Source organism: Pleurodeles waltl, chromosome 4_2, assembly GCF_031143425.1.
Source record: "Pleurodeles waltl isolate 20211129_DDA chromosome 4_2, aPleWal1.hap1.20221129, whole genome shotgun sequence".
Classification (NCBI taxonomy): Eukaryota; Metazoa; Chordata; class Amphibia; order Caudata; family Salamandridae; genus Pleurodeles; species Pleurodeles waltl.
This window is the reverse complement of record NC_090443.1, coordinates 487,406,823-487,430,060: the sequence shown is the minus strand read 5'-3', so window position 1 is coordinate 487,430,060 and position 23,238 is coordinate 487,406,823. Positions and strand designations below refer to the sequence as shown.

At 46.3% G+C, this 23,238-nt stretch overlaps 1 protein-coding gene across 1 annotated transcript in view; it reads right to left on the bottom strand.

The window, feature by feature from the left end:
• Positions 1-10,856, bottom strand: part of LOC138293901 (coiled-coil domain-containing protein 159-like) — a 236,959-nt gene extending 226,103 nt beyond the window's left edge. Inside the window, exon 1 of the mRNA XM_069233189.1 lies at positions 10,678-10,856. The gene's annotated coding sequence lies outside the window, so the exon portion shown is untranslated. The remainder of the gene's footprint in view (positions 1-10,677) is intronic.
• Positions 10,857-23,238: the final 12,382 nt, after the last annotated feature.

Sequence of the window (23,238 nt, the reverse complement as noted above, 5' to 3'; positions counted from 1 at the left end):
TCTGGATGGTGCTTGTGTGAGTGCCTGTGGGATGATGTGTGGTGCTTGTGTTTGCCTGAACCACTCCTGTGTGTTGTCCTGTGTGCATGCTGGTCTTCCTGTGTGCTTTGGATAGGTTGGGGTTGAGGGGAATGGGCTTGGGTAGAGGAAGTTGGAGAGGGGAGGCTAGAAACAGGGAAAATGGCTGCCATCAGGGAAGAGGCCAGAGCCAGGATTGATCTCTGTTGGGCCACCATGCCAGAGTGAATGCCCTCCGGGAATGCATTAGTCTGTTGCAAATGGGCTGCCAGCCCCTGGATGGCATTCACAATGGTTGACTGCCCAACAGAAATGGATCGCAGGAGGTCAATAGCCTCCTCACTCAGGGCAGCAGGGCTAACTGGGGCAGGGCCTGAGGTGCCTGGGGCGAAGGAGATACCCACCCTCCTGGGTAAGCAGGCACGGGAAACACGCTGAGGGGCTGCTGGGAGGGCGGTGCTGCTACAGGGTGGCGGCTGTACCTATAGCTGGGGTGGGCAGAGAGGTGTCCGCCACCACCAGGGAGCTTCCATCGGAGGAGGTATCACTGTCACAACTGTCCCCTCCAGTCTCCGCCGTGGGGTGCTCCCCTCGCCCTCCATCCCACTGGTGCCCTCACCGTCGGTGGATTCAGCCTCTTGGGCCCTGTGGGATGCAGCTATCCCCGTCGCCGGTGTCTCTGCTCCTCCGCCAGATGATGTTAATGCACATAAGGATAGGGTGACAAAACAAATAGGGGGGGAGACAAGGGATATACTTGGTCAATGGCGGCAGCAACACCACTGTTGGCGTACACAGCACACTCACACAGGGAATAGCCCTACACACTAGGCAATGCACTAACAGTCACAATGCTAATCACCAGCCCATGGACAGGACACCTAGCGCCAATTGCAGCATACCTGAGACCCACAGACCCCTGCCCAGTAGTGGATGCCTACTAGCTTGGTTGGAGGTATTTTACATCAGAACCCTGTCCAAATTGGGACCTACCCTGCAATGTCCAGCCTGGCCTAAGGGCACCCACAGGCCCACATCCTCCACCCGGATGCCACCCCACCACACACAAGTAGTAATTCGGGCACCGTACTCAACCCCTTGTAGCTGCTGTGATGCCCCCAAGTGCCCATCCAGCTCCGGATAGGCCACCGCCAGTATGCGGGCCATCAGGGGGGTCAGGTTTCGACGGGCACCCCTTCCTCATTGGGAGGCCATCCCCAGCAGGGCCTCCGCCGTCTTCCGTGCACAGCGTCTCTGGTCCTCCCACCATTTCCGACAGTGGGTGCTCTGCCTCCCGCAGACCCCAAGGGTCCACACGTCCTTGGAGATGGCACGCCGTATACCCTTTTTCTGATGGGCGCTGACCTGCAGAGAAATACACATAGGAAAAGGTATCAGTCAGACCGTCCAGCCTGTTACACTCATGGCCCACCATAACCCTCACATCCCCTTACACACAGACATGGCCCACCATACCTGCAGAATGCTGCCCAGTGCCCTTCCACCAACCCCCCATACATGAGGCCTTCACACACACCACTCCATGCATTCATACCCCATGCATTGTGCTCACAGTGTACTCACCTGTTGGTCTGGAGGTCCATACAACATTCTGTACTGTGGTAGGACCCCATCCACCAGTCGCTCCAACTCTGCCGCGGTGAAGGCAGGGGCCCTTTCCCCAGTGACACGATCCATGGTAGGTTCCAGACACAGGTCACAGCAGCACATGCAGTGTAGGTCCTCTCCTGTTGAAGGTCAGATAGCAAGTGAGTGAACAGATAGAAAATTGCAGTCACGTCCGCAGCGGTGCGTACCGTCACAGTAGGCGTACATCACCATTGGCCACTGTAACCCATAGGGCCCAATGTTAACCACTGAGGAGTTGCATGGCGGTTTTTGACCACCTCCAGTAACGGCGCACAACATCTGCGGAATTACCTCATTTCTGCATGTTCCTCCTAACAGGACACGCGGACGCCATTTCGGGGGTGGGGGGGTAGGCCGTGGCACATATCTGTGTCACAGTACACATAAGCACCATTTGGGCCTATCCAACAATATACTGTTACAGTCACAACATGCAATGAAGTGTAGTGTTTGGAAATATGGGATACTGACCAGCTGCTCACCGTTTTGCCCCCTAGATTGCAACCACTGCAGATGAATGGGAGATGGAGACATCCCCAGTGTACATGCCCCTGGGGGACTTGGCAACAATGGAGGACAGGCACATTATCCTCACCTATAGACTGGAAATGGCCACAATCACAAAGCTATGTGCCCAATTAGAGCCTGACCTGATATCTGCTATCCGTCACCCCACCGGGATCCCCCCTCTTGTGCAAGTGCTATCAGTGCTCCGTTTCTTGGCAACTGGTTCTTTCCAAGTGACAGTGGGCTTGGCAGGAGGAATGTCACAGCCAATGTTCTCAATGGTGCTGACCAGAGTGTTGTCTGCCCTGATTAAACACATGCGCAGTTACATCGTTTTCCCCCAGGTGGAGGATTTGGCCACAGTGAAAGCTGTTTTCTATGCAATGGGACATATCCCCAACATTATTGGGGCTATTGGTGGTACACATATTGCATTTGTCCCCCCCCCTCAGAGAAATGAACAGGTGTTCAGAAATCAAAAGAGCTTTCACTCTATGAATGTGCAGATAGTGTGCCTGGCGGACCAGTACATCTCCCATGTCAACGTAAAGTATCCTGGGTCTGTGCATGATGGCTTTATCCTGAGGAATAGCAGCATCCCATTTGTGATGGCTCAACTCCAGAGGCACCGATTGTGGCTAATAGGTGAGCCCTGGTTCCCACCCAGTGGATGTTGGTGTATGGGTATGGTATAGGCCCTAAGAGTGAGTGTGTGGCTAACAGTTGTCCCTCGATATTTGCAGGTGACTCTGGTTACCCCAACCTCTCATGGCTACTGACCCCTGTGAGGAATGCCAGGACAAGGGCAGAGGAACATTACAATGAGGCACATGGGCGAACAAGAAGAATCATAGAGAGGACATTCGGCCTCCTGAAGGCTAGGTTTCGCTGCCTCCATCTCACAGGTGGTTTCCTGTGCTACTCACCCAAGAAGGTCTGCCAGATCATCGTGGCATGCTGTATGTTGCACAACCTTGCCTTACGTCGCCAGGTGCCTTTTCTGCAGGAGGATATGGCTGGAGATGGACGTGTGGCAGCAGTGGACCCTGTGGACAGTGAAGATGAGGAGGCAGAGAATGAGGATGAAGACAACAGAAGTGAAATAACTCGACAATACTTCCAATGACACACAGGTAAGACAGTGTAACTCACATTTAAATGACAGTGTTTGCCATTGTCACTGGCAGGCTGATTTTCCCACTTCTGTGGCCACTCACTGTACCCTTTGGCATCTCTATTTGCAGATATTTGTGCCCCACTATCGCTCCTAGTGTGTTGATTGCAGCCTACAGGTCATTCCTATGTATACATTTGTATTGCAGTGTTTAAAGCTTGTTAAACGAATACATAGTTTAATCATTTGACAGACTGCATACTTGTATTTTTTTCAAATGGTGTTTATTTAAGTGCTAGTAAGTAGAGGGGGATGTGCTGCGGGCTGGGTTGATGGTGGAGGAAAGTCCAGGATAGAGTCCAGTCTATGTGGATCACAGGTGCATTGTCCAAGGTGGCATAGGAAGTGGAGCAATGGCAGTTCAAGGTGGACAGGATGGGACACAAGGGTGACAATCAGGAGAGTCTTATTTCCTGGTGGGGATCTTGGCACTAGTCTCTGGCTTCTGCTTGGATCGCAGGGACCGTTTGCGGGGTGGTTCTCCTTCTGCAGGGGGAGGCGCGCTGGTGTCCTGTTAGTCCTGTGGCGGGGCCTCCGGTCCACTAACGGCAGCGGAGTTGGAGGGCTGGTCAACGGTTTGGCTAGTGGTAGGGGCCCGGTGGTGTGCCACTGCCTCCCTCATAGTGCTGGCCATGTCTGCCAGCACCCCTGCAATGGAGACCAGGGTGGTGTTAATGGACTTCAAGTCCTCCCTGATCCCCAGGTACTGTCCCTCCTGGTTCTCCTGCAACTTGTCCAGTATCTGGCCCATCGTCTCCTGGTGGTATGCTTCCAGGATCTTGGTGAGTGCCTCCTGGAGAGTCAGTTCCCTGGCCCTGTCCTCCCCCTGTCGCACAGCAGTCCTCCCAGCTTCCTTGTTGTCCTGTGCCTCTGTCCCCTGAACCGTGTGCCCACTGCCACTGACCCCAGGTCCCTGATCGGCCTGTGTTTGTGGGGTGGCCTGGGGTCCCTGTAGTGGTGGTCACACTGCTGATTGGCGTGTCCTGGGGACAGGGGTATGGGCCCGCTGGGTGGGTACTGTGGTGGTGTTCCCTGAGGGGGGTGGCTCTGTGGTGGTGCAGGACTGTGCCGGGGTAAACGACTGTCCGGAGATCCCTGATGGGCCAGGTTGGTCATCCAGATCCTGGCGTCCAGAGCTGCTGTCATCACTGTGGGCCTCTTCTGGGGGGGGACTGGATGTTGCTGGCACCACCTCTCCGTGACGTTGGCTGGGGGACCTGTGGGGGGACCTGTGGGGATGTAAATGTAGTGTTATAGTTTCTGCGTGTGACATCTTGTCCATGGGTGTGTTGCCCTCTAAGGTTGTTATTGCCCTGGCAGCTTTGCCTTGTGTGAGTAGTTATTTGGTGGGCTTGTGTTGCCCTCTAGTGTGCATTCTTTAGTGATAGGTGTCCATGCAGGTCTGTGATGGGAGTCCATGCATTGGTGTTGCATGCAGGGCTTGGTATTGGGAGGGGTGGGTTGTGATGGTGGGGTGTGTAGGAGGTGGTGGAGTGATGGGAGTGTGGGTAAGGGTGGGGGTTTGTGATGGCATGCAGGTGGGGGGGTAGTAGTAGTAAAGAGTTGACTTACCAGAGTCTAGTCCTCCTCCTACTCCTGCCAGGCTCTCAGGATGCATGATTGCCAAGACTTGCTCCTCCCTTGTTGTTAGTTGTGGGGGAGGAGGCAGGGGGTCCACCGCCAGTCCTCTGTACAGCTATTTGGTGTCTTGCTGCTGTGGAACGCACCTTCCCCCGTAGGTTGTTCCACCTCTTCATGATGTCTTCCCTTGTTCTGGGGTGCTGTCCCACGGCGTTGACCCTGTCCGCGATTCTCCGCCATAGCTCCATCTTCCTAGCAATGGATGTCTGCTGCACCTGTGATCAGAATAGCTGTGGCTCTACCCAGATGATTTCCTCTACCATGACCCTCAGCTCCTCCTCAGAGAATCTGGGGTGTCTTTGTGGTGCCATGGGTGTAGTGTGAGTGGTGTGGGTGAGGGTGATGTGTTGGGGTGTGTGATGTAAGGTGCGTGGATGGTGTACAGGTGTTGGTGGTGTATAGCTGTGGTCTTGTCTGTGGGCTTGCTATGTCTCTTGTGGCACTTGTTTGTATTCGTAAAGGGTTGTGGGTAGTGTGGGTGTGTGTCTTATAGTGGTGTGGGTGTGTGGGTGTGGTGTGTGTATGGGTGTCAGGTGTGTGTAGTTTGAATTGTCCAATGTGGGGCTGTTTTGTATGTGTGTGTGTATTTTGAGCGCGGCGGTATGTATCGCCAATGGTTTACCATCATTGAATGTCCGCCGCAGTGATTCGTGGGTCATAATGTTGTGGGCATAGTTCATTTGGCGTAACGGGGTGGGTTTTGCTACCGCCAGTTTATCACTGACCTTTGGGCTGGCGGACTTGTCTGTGTGGCTGTATAGTGACGGACTGCTATGTGTGTGTCATAATACGGGTAGCCGTGATCCGCTGCGGTGGCGGTATGTTGGCGGCAGTCATCATGGCAGTAAGCAGTACTTACCGCCAATGTCATAATGAGGGCCATAATGTTTTGGGGCATTTCCTGTCACAGGCACTAGGCCTACCCACACAAATAAGATACCATTTTACCGGGAGACCTGGAGGAACGTAGGGTGGAAGGAAATGTGTGGCTCCTCTCAGAATCCAGAACTTTCGGTCACCTAAATGTGAAGACATTTTTTTTTTGTTTACAAATTTTGAGGTTTGCAAAGGATTCTGGGTAACAGAACCTGGTGAGAGCCCCACAAGTCACCCCATCTTGTATTCCCCCGGGGTGTCTAGTTTTTAAAAATGCACAGGTTTGGTAGGTTTCCTTAGGTGCCGGCTGAGATAGAGGCCAAAATCTACAGTTAGGCACTTTGCAAAAAACTACTCTGTTTTCTTTGGGAAAATGTGACATGTCCATGTTGTGTTTTGGGGCATTTCCTCTCGCGGGCACTAGGCCTACCCACACAAGTGAGGCACCATTTTTATCAGGAGACTTGTGGGAACGCTGGGTGAAAGGACATTTGTGGCTCCTCTCAAATTCTAGAACTTTCTGTCACCGAAATGTGAGGACAAAGTGTTTTTGCCCAAATTTTCAGATTTGTAAAGGATTCTGGGTAACAGAAACTGGTGAGAGCCCCACAAGTTACCCCATTTTGGATTCCCCTAGGTGTCTAGTTTTCAAAAATGCCCAGGTTTGGTAGGTTTCCCTACGTGCCGGCTCAGCTAGAGATCAAAATCCACAGCTAGGCACTTTCCAAAAAACACATCAGTTTTCAATGTAAAAATGTGATGTGTCCATGTTGCGTTTCCTGACGCGGGCATTATGCCTACCCACGCAAGTGAGGTACCATTTTCATTGGGAGACTTAGGGGAACACAGAATAGCAGAACAAGTGTTATTGCTCCTTGTCTTTCTCTACATTTTTTCCTTCCAAATGTAAGACTGTGTAAAAAAGATGTCTATTTGAGAAATGCTCTCTAATTCCAGGGATGTGGAATTCCTATCCCAACGCATCTTGTTTGGGGTCAAGGGCAACAAGTTTTTATGTTTACTTTGTCCTTGGGACAAGTAGGCCCAACCCTCTGCAGCACAAACCCTTTGGTTGCCTGTTTACAGAGAGTGGAACTCTCTGCAGTTGAGGTAATGTTTCCAAAAGATAATGCTGTTCGAACTTGTATTTATGGTTCATTATTTGAAAGCCTACATTATTAGGGTGAGTGCTGTAAATAAATGTTTTAAGGTCACACTTCACTATTGACGTTGGTTCCAGTACAAAAAAAAAAAAAACGTGTATACACATGTTTGAAAAGTTTAGGCTATGAGGCTAAGTATAATGCTCCCAGAATGCTCTCTGATTAGATGCAAATGAAGTGTCATTTATTAAAATGTTTTGATGCATGCTAGTATTTCCCAAAAATATTTCTAATGGAAAAATCGGTGTAACCATTTTCAAAACGATTATGGGAAGCATGAAAATAAACAAACACTGACAAAGCCAACTGATCTGACATATTTTTATAAGTCTTTTAGTTTCATCAATGCGTGTCTTGTTTTGACATGACTTTTGTAACACTTTATTGTTGTGGGAGCTACCTTGCCCTCAACATTGTAACAAACACTGGCAAAACCACCCCCAAAACGTTTTTGAACTCTAAAAGCACACATTGCCACCAGTGGCATAACAAAGGCCCCGCAGCCGCCCTCCAGGGGGCCCCTTCAGCACAGCACCTGCCCTGAGTGAGTCTGGATAGGGGGCTCCTCCATGTTCTTTGCAAAGGGGCATCCTCCAGTTTCGTTACGTCACTGATTGCCACTGTAGTTCCTGACACTGAACAAAACTACTTTGTGTGCCAATATGCTCCTTGTGGAAGAGCAGAATGCAATCACTCACAGTAAAGCCAGCCGAAAGAGAGAGAAATAGAAGTTTAATAAAAACAAAATGTCTTTGTTAACACCAGACCTAATTAGGGACCAAGACGCACATGTAGGTAGCTTTTTGCATGTCGCAAACAGCAACTTTCGCTGTGTGCGACATGCAAAAAGCACATTGCGATGCACAAACCCAGTTTTGCAATTCGGTAAACTGGTTACCGAATCGCAAAACGGGTTTGCGACTCGCAATTAGGAAGGGGTGTTCCCTTCCTAATTGCGACTCGCAGTCCAATGTAGGATTGTTCTGCGAACGCGGGCGCAAACCAATCGCAGTTTGCACCCATTTCAAATGGGTGCTAACACTTTCGCAAAAGGGAAGGGGTCCCCTTGGGACCCCTTCCCCATTGTGAATGTCACTGTAAACATTTTTTCAGAGCAGGCAGTGGCCACTGCCTGCTCTGAAAAAAATGAAACAAAAACGTTTCATTTTTTTGTTTTTGTAATGCATCTCATTTTCCTTTAAGGAAAACGGGCTGCATTACAAAAAAAAAAAAAAAATGCTTTATTGAAAAGCAGTCACAGACATGGTGGTCTGCTGTCTCCAGCAGGCCACCATCCCTGTGAGGGCCGCCATTCGCAAGGGGGTCACAAATTGCGACCCACCTCATGATTATTCATGAGGTGGGCATTTGCAAAGCCCTTGCGAATCACAGATGGTGTCAGGGACACCATCCTACATTCGGATTTGCGACTCGCAAATTACGACTCGCTCTGACTCGCAATTTGCGGTTCGCAAATCTGAACCTACCTACACGTGGCCCCAGATTCTTAAAGAAAGTCACAAAAGTGCACCCATGGTATATGTCGTACCCCTATAAAATATTTGTGAACTGTATTTTAGCATGAGTAAATACGCATGTGTAGATTTGCTCATGTGAAAATCTGTTGAGCATTTGCAAGTTCATTTTCCCTCCAGCCACTTTCTTCCCAACCCTGGAAGAAGTTCTAATTCTGCCATTGTCAGGAGTAAATGTCCAACCATTCTTATTATGGGAAAATATTAGAGAGAAGCTGGTGAAAATCTTTAAAACATGCAGGTTAGTAGGTTTGCAGACTCAAAGGCATTCCAGCCCTGGAACTATTGCTTGCTGCTTCCTCCAGCCCCAGTATGCAGATCTGCAGAAAGGTGGCAAAATAAGGAAATTGCTACAGTAGGGATTGAAACTGCAAGTATTCAAGCCCTACTATGGTAGTAGCCCTGGCATAATCAGAGAGGTTATTATCAGAGCTCTTACATAATGAGATTGGTGCCATGTAGTGTGGCGCCAAATTATGGCAGCAAAGGGACAAGTAGATAATTTTATAGGACAAGTAGATTTGAGAAGCAACCTGTCCCCAGGACAAGTAGATATTTTAATAAATTCCACACCCCTGCTAATTCACATGCTAATATGGGCACCTCCGGAATTCAGAGATGTGCAAATAACCACTGCTTCTTAACACCTTATATTGTGCCCATTTTGGAAATACAAAGGTTTCCTTGATACCTATTTTTCACTCTTTATATTTCACCAAATGAATTGCTGTATACCAGGTATACAAGGAAAACCCACTGCGAGGTGCAGCTCCTTTACTGGCTCTGGGAACCTAGTGTTCTTGATGAACCTACAAGCCCAATATATCCCCGCAACCAGTAGAGTCCAGCAGACATAACGGTATATTACTTTTGAAAATCTGGCATTGCAGGAAAAAGTTACAGAGTAAAACATGGAGAAAAATAGTTTTACCTCAATTTCAATATATTTTTATTTCAGCTATTATTTTCTGTAGGAAAACCTCGTAGGATCTACACAAATTACGCCTTGGTGAATTCAGAATTTTGTCTACTTTTCAGAAATGTTTAGCTTTCCGGGATCCAGCATTGGTTTCACACTAATTTCTGTCAGTAACTAAAAGGAGGCAAAAAGCACAAAAAATAGTAAAAATGGGGTCTGTCCCTGTAAAATGCCAGAAATTGTGTTGAAAAATGTGGTTTTCTGATTCAAGTCTGCCTGTTCCTGAAAGCGGGAAGATTGTGATTTTAGCACAGCAAACACACTGTTGATGCCGTTTTTAGGGGAAAAACCACAAGCCTTCTTCTACAGCCCTTTTTTCACATTTTTTTTAAAAGAGCGAAATTTTCGCTGTATTTTGGCTAATTTCTTGATCTCTTCCAGGAGAACCCACGAAGTCTGGGTACCTCTAGAATCCCTAGGATGTTGGTAAAAAAGGACGCAAATTTGGCACGGGTAGCTTATGTGAACAAAAACATATGAGGGCCTAAGCGCGATCTGCCCCAAATACCAAAAAAAGGCATGGCACCTGAGAGGGAAAAGGCCTGGCAGCGAAGGGGTTAATGACCCCTGACTGATAATTAAAGTAAACAATGAGAGACAGGCCATGTCAAAAATGAATACATAAGATTTCATATAACTTTCTATTTAAGTATCACATAATGACCTCTGTAGAATCTCACAACATGAACAGATGGCCGGGAACTCCGGCAAAGGTGGCAAGCCGAACTGCAACACTGCCTCCGCGTCTTTCTTTTGGCGGCTCAGAAAAGAGTGTTCGTCTAAAAAGCCAAGACCCGCTGAAGCTGTCCCGCAGAACATTAAACCACTTGACAGCTGCGTACACAGATGCTTGCAAGGATGGGGTTGCTGTACGCCGTTTCTGAACCACAGTTCTCGAGATCTTCTAACGCATTGACTACTTACACTTATTCAGAACCATAGCTTTCTGCAGGACTTGTTTTGAGGAAACTTTAAAATTACTCACTTTAAAGTAAACTACAACTCCTAATAGACCAAATTGGTTTATAAGCAAATAGTATCGGATCAGAGTCAAAATTCCCCTCCCACCGCACCGCTCCCAAAAAGAAATTCCATCATGTCACACTTGTGTACATAATCTCGACCCACACATACCTTCTTATTTGTTCCCGCCCCTTCACTGGATCCGAGAGAGCGCGACAGGGATTTAACCCTGCAGGGCACCCATGAAGCAGCTATGCTGCGTCAAAGGGCGGGGTCAGTAGCCAGAGCAACCATCACAGAGGACGGTTGCTAACGTCACGCCCGCTCTGCGAGTGATATAGATGCCGGTCGGAAACGGGACTATTTCCACAGAAATAACGGCAAGACTAGCAAGGAAGTGGACAATTTGAAGGAGGACGGCATAAGCAGAAAAACATACTTTGGATTTAGTGTCATTAGGGGCGAGAGGGTGTTTCGGTAGCTTTATTGTGTTTTTCTTTCTACTTGATATTCTTGAATCATACAGTCCTACTAGCTAGTTAGGTAAAAAGTGTATATTTTCTTTTGAGAACGAACCGTGTATGTAATTTCTGTTTTGGGTTATTGTAGTTATTGAGGCGGGCAATGTCTCTGGTCCTCATTTGAACGCTGCCACTTTTTGCCACATCTGAATCAATTGGTCATGTTTTTTGTTTCTAAAACCATTTGCAAGGAATGTTCTTGTTTGTCAAATATTTGTTACAGTAAAAACTTGGATTCTATGTCAGGACCGGAGGCTTCTGGTTATGCTCTTTCCTTACTGCCAAACACAGCAGCCAATTAAACATCTTAAACTACATTTCCCATGAGGCAACAGCCTTGGTATCACCCCCCCCAATCAGGGTCTACCCCATCCTATATATATCATAGTCCTCCAGAGTCCGCCCTCTTTCTTTGCTGCTGCAGCACAGAGCTAAATTATTTTCTACAAGGATAATATGTTGATTCTTTTTGTATTAAGCGCAGCCTAGTGCCTTCAAAGCGCTTCATTTGTATTCCATTTGTCGTTCAGATAATTGTGTTCTTATCGATTTTACATTGTTGGCTTTTTTACGCTCCATTTGCGCGCACACATGTATTTATTTATGCAACGCCGGCGAGGAGGCCTGAGGGAAATGCGGCCTTTCCTCCAACCCGCTTTACTTGCGGGACCTCGAGCATGCGCACAGGTGATTCCCCTGTGCTAGCGCGTCTTCCCGGCGAGGAGAAGCTGTATTCCCCAGACATTTCTCACAAAGGATTTATTTCCTGCATTCGCCTCAGAATACGCCTGGAGGGGCTGTAAAAATACTATAGAGCTTTCGCTTGAGGGAAAGAAGTGATTTACTTGTGCCTTCCTCCTCTTTTTGACCGGCAGAATCTATATTGCCTGAGGCACTTGGGTTTTTCCCCCCAATTTAACTGTGCATTTGGGACCTCAAAAATATTAATTGGTACAGAGACATGGTCCAATTCAGGGATGATGAACAATATGGGGAGTATGATGCTAGTCAAGATGACCAACATATGGAAGAGCGCCTTGTGGAGGCATTTGATTGCCACATGCAGGACTCAGTTAACAAAGCTTTGGTCAAAGCATTATGTCCATTTGCACAACCTATTTTCAATTTTGGATTCAGGTGCTTTGGTGCAGGCTTGGGGAACCCCACCCCAATTGAGGTCAATACAAATGAGCCTGGCCGGTCATCTGATGACCTTCTAGATCAGACCGTTACCTCGGTCTTAAGCGATCACAAATGTGGGGCTTTCCAATCTCATTCGTAAGCGCAAGGCAAATCATGCAGAAGAATCCGCATCTCCGTCTCTGGGAAAACATTTACAATTTGACCCTGACAATATCATGCACCCTCGCTCCACTGAATGGGTTCCATGTCAGGAGGTGGCGGAATATGTACAAGCTAGATTAAGTAAAAGTTTTGAGAAAGATGTTAGGAACACCCTCTGCTCGGAATGTCCCCGTCCAGCCTTATCTGGCAAGGTTGCAGAGACTCCGGAACGTGACCCACACATGGTAACCTTCTTTTAAAAGTACGCCAAAGACCCCAAGAAGGGTATTGACAGGGCTTGGAGAAGTTGCCAAGACAAACTATTAGATATTTCTGGCCCGCTTACCAAAATACTAGATTTGGCTGTACAAGCTACAGAATCGCAAGAAGGTGTTGATCCGGAAATTTTGTTAGAATGGGCACAACGAGCCATGTGTCTCCTAGGGAATGCCAACTGTGCTATTTCTATGGAACGTAGAAAATCCCTCCTCCTACGAATATACCCTAAGCTGACCGAATTGGAACCATCTGATGCGGGACCTTCAGCTAATGGACTCCTGTTTGGAGATAGATTCATCAAGGATTTGGCTCAGTATGTAGCCACTTTTTCGGCACTAGACAAAGCTCAAACGTCCATCAAAAAGGTTTTAACAGTGGCCTTTTTCGCAGGGCCAAGCGTTTTGGAAGTCAGACGTCAGGCCAGTTCAGTCCCCAGACTTCCAGACCTTACTACAGAGGCAAAGGTTCCTCGGGATATCAAGCCAATGCCAATTTCTACCCGGCAAGAGGTCGTGGATACAGAGGACATAACCCCAGGGGATCTCACAGAGGAGGACAATATAATCAAGCCGCCTCCCAACCAGGTAACTCTTATTCCTTCCTGGGAAGTGGTTCTAGGGGGCAGAGTGGGTCTGTTTGTAAACAGTTGGTCCCAAATCACTCAAGATGCTTGGGTATTAGAAACTATTCAAGGTTATCATCTAGAGTTCTATTCAAATCCAGAACAGGTCTCCATTCCTCTTCCTCTCCTTTTTTCCCAACAAGAGAGTTCTTTCATAGATCAAGAGGTCAAAGCCTTGCTTCAGAAAGGAGCGATCGTTCCTTTTCTTCCACATCCCAGGGGCTTCATTAGCACCATCTTCTTAGTTCAGAAGAAGGGAAGAGGTTCTCGATTAGTTCTAAATCTTCGCCAATTCAATTCTTGGACTGTCTATCAACATTTCAAGATGGAAAGTATTCATCTCCTTTGGGACCTTTTGCTGCAAGGGGATTGGATGGTACAGTTAGATCTCAAAGACGCTTATCTGACTATTCCCATCTTCGCTCTTCATGAACGTTTTCTTCAGTTCTTCTGGAGAACGAGATGTTAAGAGTTTTCAGCTCTCCCCTTCGGGCTATCTTCAGCCCCCTGGTGTTTCACCAAGATAATGCGTCTAGTCGTTCAATGGCTTAGAGAGAAAGGTGTCCGGCTTATCATTTATCTAGACAACATTCTAATCATGGCACAGGAGGAAAGTCTAGTACTTCTCTATTTATCATGGACAGTTCAATTACTTCAGGATCTGGGCTTTATCAGAAACGCGGAGAAATCCCAGTTAGTTCCGGCCCAACAGATAGATATCTTGGGGTTCAGGATAGACTCAGTTTCAGCTCAGTTGCAACTCCCCTTGACAAAGAGATTGGCCATCAAGAAGGAATTGAGGAGAGCGTTGTCTGTTCCTTTGATTTCCTTGAGGGTTCTTGTCCGATTGGCTGGCCTGCTAGCGTCATCTAGTCAGGCCATTTTTCCAGGTCTCCTACATTATCGACCCCTTCAGAAAATGAAGATTTTACATCTTCCAAAGGGTCTCTCTTATTCGGAGCAAGTAATGTTATCCCAGGAAGCCCGGACAGAGATTCTTTGGTGGTTGACTCATATGGATGCCTGGAATGGCAGAGCAATATTTGCATCAGTTCCGGAGGTAGTCATAGAGTCAGATGCCAGCAGATGGGGCTGGGGAGCCAGATGTGGACAGACGGAAACAGGGGGACGGTGGTCCCCGGATGAGCTTCGAATGCACATCAATTGTCTGGAACTCCTGTCGGGCTCTTTTGCGATGAAGACGTTGTCTCCGGTCAAAGCCCAGTATTGTATTCTTTTGAAGATGGACAACTACTCAGCTGTCAGATACATAAACAGGCTGGGGGGAACCCGATCCAAGATGTTAGCAGAGATTGCAAAGGACTTTGTCACTTTTGTCTAGCCCATCAGATCTCTCTCACAGCAGAATATATTTCGGGCTAAGTGAATGTGATAGCGTATTGGAATTACCAATATCTTCGGGATGTCAGTGACTGGAGGTTGCATCCCAGGGTATTTCAATTTCTCAATCATCTGTGGGGTCCTTTTTCAATAGACCTGTTTGCGTCTCGTCCGAACGCGCATCTCTCGAAGTTTTACAGCTGGAGACCAGATCCGCAAGCTCTTAGCTCGGACGTGTTCCTTCAGAGCTGGTCGGAGGAACTGGCTTATGCTTTTCCTCCTTTCTCAATGGTTCACCGAGTTCTTTCCAAGGTACTTCGGAAATGATTCTAGTGACACCTTGTTGGAAGGCGCAATCTTGGTTTCCAGTGGTGTTGGCTCTTTGTTGCGCGGCTCCTGTTCGGATTCAGAGATTGGTAGATCTCTTGTCGGATCCAATGGGCCTTCCACATCCTCTCATTCTGGAGAAGCAGTTATCCCTTATGGCTTGGTGAATTTCGGGGGATCGGAACAAGTCTCTCAAATTTCAGGTCAAACACTAAATTCTTTCTCTCTCAATCCTTGGCACCTAGCACACATAAAAGATACGCTTCAGCCTGGAAGCGATGGTTGGATTGGTGCTGTCAAAAGAACATGGATTCCTTGGGGGCCTCTGTGCATATGATCGCAGATTTTTTGTCAAATTTGACTGCGCAGGGTTTAGCCTATAGAACAATTAATAATTTCAGGTTGGCCATTTCATCAAAACATCCCAGGGTTGTTGGAAAACCGATTGGTGAACACCCTTTGATTTGTAAGTTGTTACATGGCATTAGATTGGTGCATCCTCCTCAACCTAAGTATTCAGTTTTATGGGATGTTAATATTATATTGAAGTTCCTTGTGGCTTGGCCAGCCAATGAGGGTTTAACCAGGAAACAATTGTCAGCAAAATTAGCTATGTTGCTTTGTCTTATTTCCTGCAGGAGAGTATCATATGTTAAAGCTCTGGATATTGCAGGTAGAGTATTTACTCCTTCGGGTGTCTCTTTTAGAATCACTAAGCGCACCAAATCAAATTCTACTTGTATTTCCTGTCCAAGTTTTAGAGATAATGCTAAATTGTGTTTGTTTAAATGTCTAAAAGTGTATGAAGATGTCACTCGTGAATTTCGAAGGGATTTAAGTGGACAGCTATTGATTTCTCTTCAGAAGCCGTTTGGACCTGTATCTTCCACAACATTGGCCAGATGGGTTAAATGGTTGCTTCAGGAAGCAGGCATTGATTCTTCAATATTTGGAGCCCATTCTGTCACAGGAGCTATGGCTTCAAAGGTTTTTAATGTGGGTTCCAGGTTAGAGGATATTATGCGGACCGCAGATTGGTCTTCAGATTCCACCTTTAAGCTTTTTTATCATAAACCTATTGTGGATGTTGCTTCTGTAGTCATAGATCAGCTTTAAACGAGCATAATCAGAAGTCTCCGGTCCTGACATAGAATAAAACAATTTCTAGCTTTCGTGACAAGAATTTTCATTTCTATTAAGGACATGGAGGCGAGGATTATCCCACCCAGGATATGAATAATATAGTGATTATTTGTGATATAATATATAGATTGTTGAGTATCCCTCCCTCTATGTTATGAAAATTTATACGGTTTTTCTTCAATCAAGAGATTATGGCGCTATGTTCCTGTTTACAGATGAGGAGACTTCCTGAACGTGTTCCAGGGAATGGACATTGAAAGTTGGCGTTCTGCACCAGTTGTGCTATACCCCCAGTCTGAAGAAGATATGGTTGGCGTTATTTTGTTGAAGTTACTCGATTATGAGCAAAGAAAGGTGATACCAAGGCTGTTGCCTCATGGGAAATGTAGTTTAAGTTTTTTCATTGGCTGCTGTGTTTGACAGTAAAGAAAGAGATAGCATAATCCTCACCTCTGTGTCCTTAATAGAATTGAAATTCTTGTCGCGAAAGCTAGAATTTTTTTGATTTTACAAATCTCTTCTATTCCAAAGCATCAACTTAATTCATGTTGGCACCCATTGGATAGACTGTATCGTACCTAGTGTGCACTAAGGGTAGCCGAAAACCTTAACCCTGAAGTCGTTTCTGTTGTGAGCGTGTGTCTGGTCTTATTTGGTCTTTGGTAATTTATTTATAATGGACATGTTAGAGGTTCGATTGACCTTTTGACTAGCGCTAAGAGTGATCCGCCATGAACACAAACTTCTGTTCATGACCTAACCAGCAACTATAACAGGAACAATAGCATTTTTGTTATACCTCTCCTGAATGGATCAGCAAGCTGTGATTTCTTTGTCAGTTGGACATCCGTCTGGTCAGCATTGGCAAGGGACAGTGAAAGGGATTGGCTCAGACACGGTTGTGCTTTAAGTTAACTGAACCAACTTAGAAAGGGCATCAAGCTAAGAAACAGCATCAATAGTATTAACACAATTACGCTATGATGCTAAAGTTAGGAAGAGAAGACATTAGGAACGACTGTGCTCTCACAGGACTGGAACAAGACGACTACTAACTGAACTCCTTTCTCCATGTAGTCAGGGTTAAACTAAAAATCCATAAAGTATTTTCTCACGTCACCATTGGTCAGGATATCATGCGTTCACAGTAAAACCAACAAACATTAATTCCCAAATCTATGATATACCAAGACAGTCTTTCACACGTCGATGATTGGCTCCTCTTCTCCCGTTCCCATCACCAGTTTCGTCGAGTAACTTTTTAGTTGCATTATGACTCCAGTCAGTGAAGCCATTGTTAGGTCCTGGAAACATTTGCTTATCAAGCATGAGGGATACATTTGTATCCTTAGGTAGTACACTACATTTCAAGCAGACAGTTCTCACAAGAAAGTTTAAGACATCAGCTTGTTTAATGTTACAATGTTACAAATCTATTTGGTCAGCACTGGGTAAACAGTGAATTCTTTGCTTTTACAAAAACATTTCCAAACATTTATTTATGCCATGAATCTTGACATAAGACCTTGTCGACTAGGCCCACAATGTCATAATTACTCTATGCCTAGTATTTTTAACCAAATACATTTCGTTAACACATTAGTATGATCTGCTAATACATTTTATTCTACTTGTGCACATTCATTTAAAATATTAATGTCAATTATTTATTAAATGTAATACAAGTTATGATGGCCACTTCAGTGGGCATATTTTTCCAAGACACTCAAATTCTCTATGTTAGCCCAATTCATGTAAATTCTTAGCTATTAATCAATGCATAACTATTAGTAATGAATTCAGCTTTCACAATATACAAGCCAACATTTGGGAACTCTTAAGAAGAAATATTGCAAATTCTCATAGTTCGTTCTGAAGGAGAATCCTAATGTTATTAAAGACAAGGAAGCAAGTGTGGTGGACATGGATGTCATTTAGGGCTCGCAAGTGCGACCCCGTGTGGTTGTCCCTTGTGACCCCTGGCCCTGCTTTTGTGACACCTGGTCTCAGAGGTGGCACAATCAGTGCCAAGAAAACAGGAGTGGCTCTGCCTTCCGTATTCTCTGCCCATTTTTCAGTACACTAATAGCAAATAATATTTTATTATTCACTATCAGTGTAATAAAAAAAGAAGCACGCTTAGTGGGAACTGGATCTTTGGTAACAGCTGTGGTAAGTAAAAATGGTTTTAAATGTATTTTATGTACATGCTTGTGGATGAGAGTGTGTTTTTGTTAGAGAGAGATCTTGTGTGTGTGAGCCATGTGTCTTTATGCCCAAGCATGTGTGCTTGAGTGAAAGTGAGTGAGAGTTAGTGACAGGTGGTGAGTCAGATTGTGTGAGACAGAGTGTCAGTGTGGGTCAGTGAGAGTAGAATGAGTGAGATTAAGAGTTAATGAAAGTGAGTGAGAATTAACAAGAATGAGAGCAAGGAGGTGTAAGAGTGAGTGAGAATGAATGCATGAGAGTTAGCGCGAGTGAGTGAAAGAGTGTGAATGAGTGAATGTGAGTGTAAGCGAGAATGTGATTTAATGCTTTCAAAATTGTCGTGGGCTCTGGCATACTGAAGGTAATTATTATCTGATAGAGACACTCAGGGCTTAATACTGGCACTGGCATAATTGTGGAAGGTCTTAGCGTCACAGACAATGTGACAAAATACTTGCAAACTGGGGGTAATTCTTGTCATGCAGGTCACCAATGGCATACTACTGGTAATGTCATACTAGAGGCAATGTCTGGCATATGGGGCATCCGTTGATGTATACTGACAAACCTGAGGAAATTCTTGGCATGTGAGCCCTAGTGGCAAAATGTTGGTACTAGCACATTGGAGATAATTCTTGGCATAAAGGTGGATACCATAGCATATGAGATGGTGAGAACTATGACAAATGATGGCCCTGACATACTGAGGTAATTTGTGACATAAGGGCCACCTATGGTATATGGATGGCATAAAATATACAATTCTGACACTGGCATATTTTTATGCCGTTTTTGATAAAAGAGGCCCCCTGGATTATTTGTCCACTCATAATAAAATGCTGGCCCTGGTACAATGGAGGTGTTTGTTTACATATGGGGTCACCTATAGCACATTTTACAAAAGGGTACACAATGTTTCATTGGCTGGACACCCCATAAAAGGAATTTTTATATTTGTTTTTTACTTTGAAGGTAACCAGGCAACTTGGACAGTGCATCTCAGTAGCTCCCCCTCCCAAAAGTCCAGCCCGTCTCTCAAACCCCTACAGCTGAATTTGTGCCCACACATCCCCCAGCTTTGACATATTTATCTTATCCATTTGTTGAACACTTGCAAGTGTGGTGTGTGGGCGAGCCATTACCCAGCCACAATGGCATTTCCCTAGTAAGTTTCCTATTCCACGCCATCAGTTTTAGGGCTCTATGTCAGCACTCGACAAGGACAGCTGTGACGGAGGGCATGTTTGAGGGAAAAGTTGTGCCATAAAGCCAGGACCAGGTGGCAGAATCATGGAAACATACCACCTCCAATCTAATGGCCGGGGCGCCCTTGTCATTGAACACCCAGTTATTTATGGGAACCACCTGTGCTGGCCAGTAGTATAATTATATGTCCCGTGGCCCCAGTCTCCCAGCGAATGCCAACTGAATACACTTAGCATGTGCCACCCTTGTTGGGGAGTTGCCCAGATATAGCCGTTAATCTCGGATTGCAATCTATGGATCCAATTAGGCAGTATACTGTAAGGGTAATTTTGAAGGGTATACAACAATTGGAAGCACAGTCACTTTGAATAGCGCAGTGCATGCCAGGAGATTCAGAGGAACTCCATCGTGACATAAGGTACCCTAACATTTTGCTTGAGGGCAGCTATATTTAAGTCCCAGCAGGGCCCGGGGTCGTTTTGTACCTGTATCCCCAAGTAAATAAAATGGCCCTGCTTCTGATGGATATCAAGGTGTTGGTATCGGTCACCAGCAAGTGTAGTAGTCAAGGGGACCTGTCTCAATTTGCCCCAGTTCACCATAAGTCCTATCGCGTCCCCATATACCCACAACATATGTATCAGTTGGAGGATTGGGGCCTCCAGCTTCTGCAGGAACACCAGGACATCATCTCACTAGAGTGATATGCTATGTGGTCCTCTGCATCATTTGCCCACTTCAGACCTTATAATTGAGCATCCTGTCTGACCCACTCTGTCAGAGGCTCAGCCACCAGGGTGAAAAGGTACAGAACCAGGAGGCAACCCTGTCTGGTGCCCCACAAGATTCGAAATCCACGAAATAACGTGCCATTAACTCATCTTCAACTGAGGTTCACTGTATGGTACACAGATGCTCTGTAGGACGTATGATCCAAGTTCATACGTTCCCGGACAGAATGGAGGAATTGCCATTTGACCAAAGCAAAGGCTTTCTCGAAGTCCGGTTGGGCTAGTATTGTCTGATTGGGGATCTCATGGGCCCTTCCTATTACATTGTGGAGTCTGCGGATGCTAAGTTTTGTACCCCTCGCTGGCATGGAGCCATTCTTTTGTGTTTGATTAGGGAGTGTATCACTTTCCCTAACCGCAATGCGAGCTCCTTTGTCAGTATCTTGGCGTCAGCATTGATTAATGAGATTGGTCTATATAAGGTGCAGTCTGTCGGTGACTTATAGGGCTTAGAAAGTACACCACCGTGGTGTTGTGTAAGTCAGAAGGGAGGGTTCTGGCCTCAAAGATCTCATTTAACATTTCCGCAATGAAAGGGAATATGTCAGAGGCGAGTGTCCAAGAGAACTCCACTGGGCAGGCATTAGGACTGGGTGATTTTCCTGTGGGCATATCCTGTGCCACTTAAAGGATTTCCTCTTCAGTGACTGAAAGATTTGATGCCGTCTTGTCAATGACCAGAGCCTGGGAACTATTAAATTGCCTATAATAGGGCATTGGGCTTTCAGGGTGTTGGTAGGAGGAAACTATCAAGCACTTCATGATAATACGCAAAGGTGTCTGCTACCCCTTGGGCATCGTAAACCATTTGGCCAGTGGCCTCATTCAATCTTGGCACTGGTCTGGAGGCTGCTTCCATAGAAGCTAACTAGTAGGTAAGCTTGCCTGACCTATCACCAAATTTGCATATTTGGTGTAGTGTTGTCTGCAAAGCTGCGCTCCAACATTAGTTTTTGTGTCATGGCTAGCCAGATGGCTTCCAACTGTTGTCGCCCTTCTCCTGTCGGATAGTAGATTTGCTGGGCCTCCAGGGTTTGGAGCTGCTGTTCTTGGGATAGACAGCCCCTTTCCTTCTCCTTGTGCTTCTCCACTATGCATGATATTATCTGCCCCTCTATCAATACCTTCACGGCTTCCCAGAGATTAGAGCAAGTTAACTCCAGGGAGGTAGTTAGCCTAAAGTCATCCGTAATCCTTTCTCTGATGCTATTCTTTTCCTCAGCGTCCTTGAACCAACCAGTGTGGCGGCTCTATTGCCTATTTCATATTCTTCCCATGCCACAGATTCCTATTTTAACTGGGGAGTGGTCCAACACCACCTTAGGGCGGATCACTGTACCTTCGAACCCCAGCAAGTCCACTGGTTGTATGAAAATATAGTCTAGTCTCAAGGAAGAGGAGTGGGGATAAGAAACATGGGTGTATGCCTTTGGGTCAGGATGTAAATACCTCCAATTGTTGTGTGACCCCCAGGGAGTCCACCCAATCACCCAGTGTGCATACTCTTCGTATAACTTTCGTATCCGTAGTATAGAGGGATGCATTCATGATATTATTAAAGTCGCCCCCAATTATAGTGCGCCCCTCTGGAGCTGTGGCGATTGCTGCTGTAAATTCCATCCAGCATTTACTCTAAATATTGACCACACCGTGCTCTCAACCATTCCTGTAATCCTGAGAAAGCACCTAAAAGGTTGGCGTGGGTCTCAGTGACTAATATTGGGAAGGTGTTATGCTACAATATTGCTACTCCCCTATATTCACAGGTAAACCCCAGTTGTTCACCACTATTGTACCTGAAGCTGCCTATGAATGCTCAGTTACCATCCATGAGGTAAGTCTCCTGGAGCAGGAGTGCTGAGGGGCACAGGGCCTTGGACCAGCACAGCACCAACCCCTCTTTGTTTTGTCAGTCAACCCATTAATGTTCCAAGTCAGGATGGTGTACAATGGGACCTCTTGGTCAAGCTTTAGGGTAGGTAGTATGGTGGGACATAATTGTTTTAGGGTCTGTGTACTGTCTGCACCTTGACGGACATAAACTACTAACTGTACTCAAACTACTCCCCTCCTCACACTTCAAAACGTGAAAAATGTGTTTCCCACATAAGCGGGTACTGTTACAGAACTGATAAAATGGAATTTAAAGAAGAAAAATAATGGAAAATCATTTTTGAGAGAATCAAATAATAGCAAAAGACAATGGCCCTGATTTAGATCTTGGAGGTGTTATTGCCAATCCCCGGCAGCGGCAGACCTGAAAATTCGACGGTGTTCCCTCCAGCATATTTACATGTATTGCGGCAGAGCCAAAGACCGCCAAGACAGAGTGCTCTTCCTTGCTGTCAGGCTGGTGGGTTTCCGGCCGACCCTATTTAGATGTTACAGTCCTGCAGGCGGTGTACTGGTGGCAGATTGCTGACGGAGGGAGACTGTCGCTGGACCCAGTGGACATCGGACAATGGCTGGCACTGCCCATGGAATCGAGGTAAGTCACACACACACACACACTCTACCTTGGCCATATGTGTCGCCCTGCACTACACACTACATACATACTTATATCCATTGCCATTCCATCATAACACAACACAAACATTCTGGAAACACACATTGCCATACATCCATGATACAACACACACTAACATTGTTGTCACTGCACCCACACACAACAGAGCCACAGCAATCAACACAACTACACACCCTTCTACACAAACACACTTACACACAAGCACAACTACACACATTACGACAAGACAACCACACAACAACAACAACACTCACCTGAATGTTACACACAGCAGCGCAATATCAAACCCACATGCAGGTGGCACACATACAGACACAACCACAATACCCACTCCATCTCCTAACACCTCAACCAGATTATCGCATCACAGACACACATACACGTACTGACTCACATTCACAACTGGTAGCACAACATCACAGGTACACGCCCCTTGCATTGTGCACACATGGACATAGTCGACTGGTGTGAATGTAACAT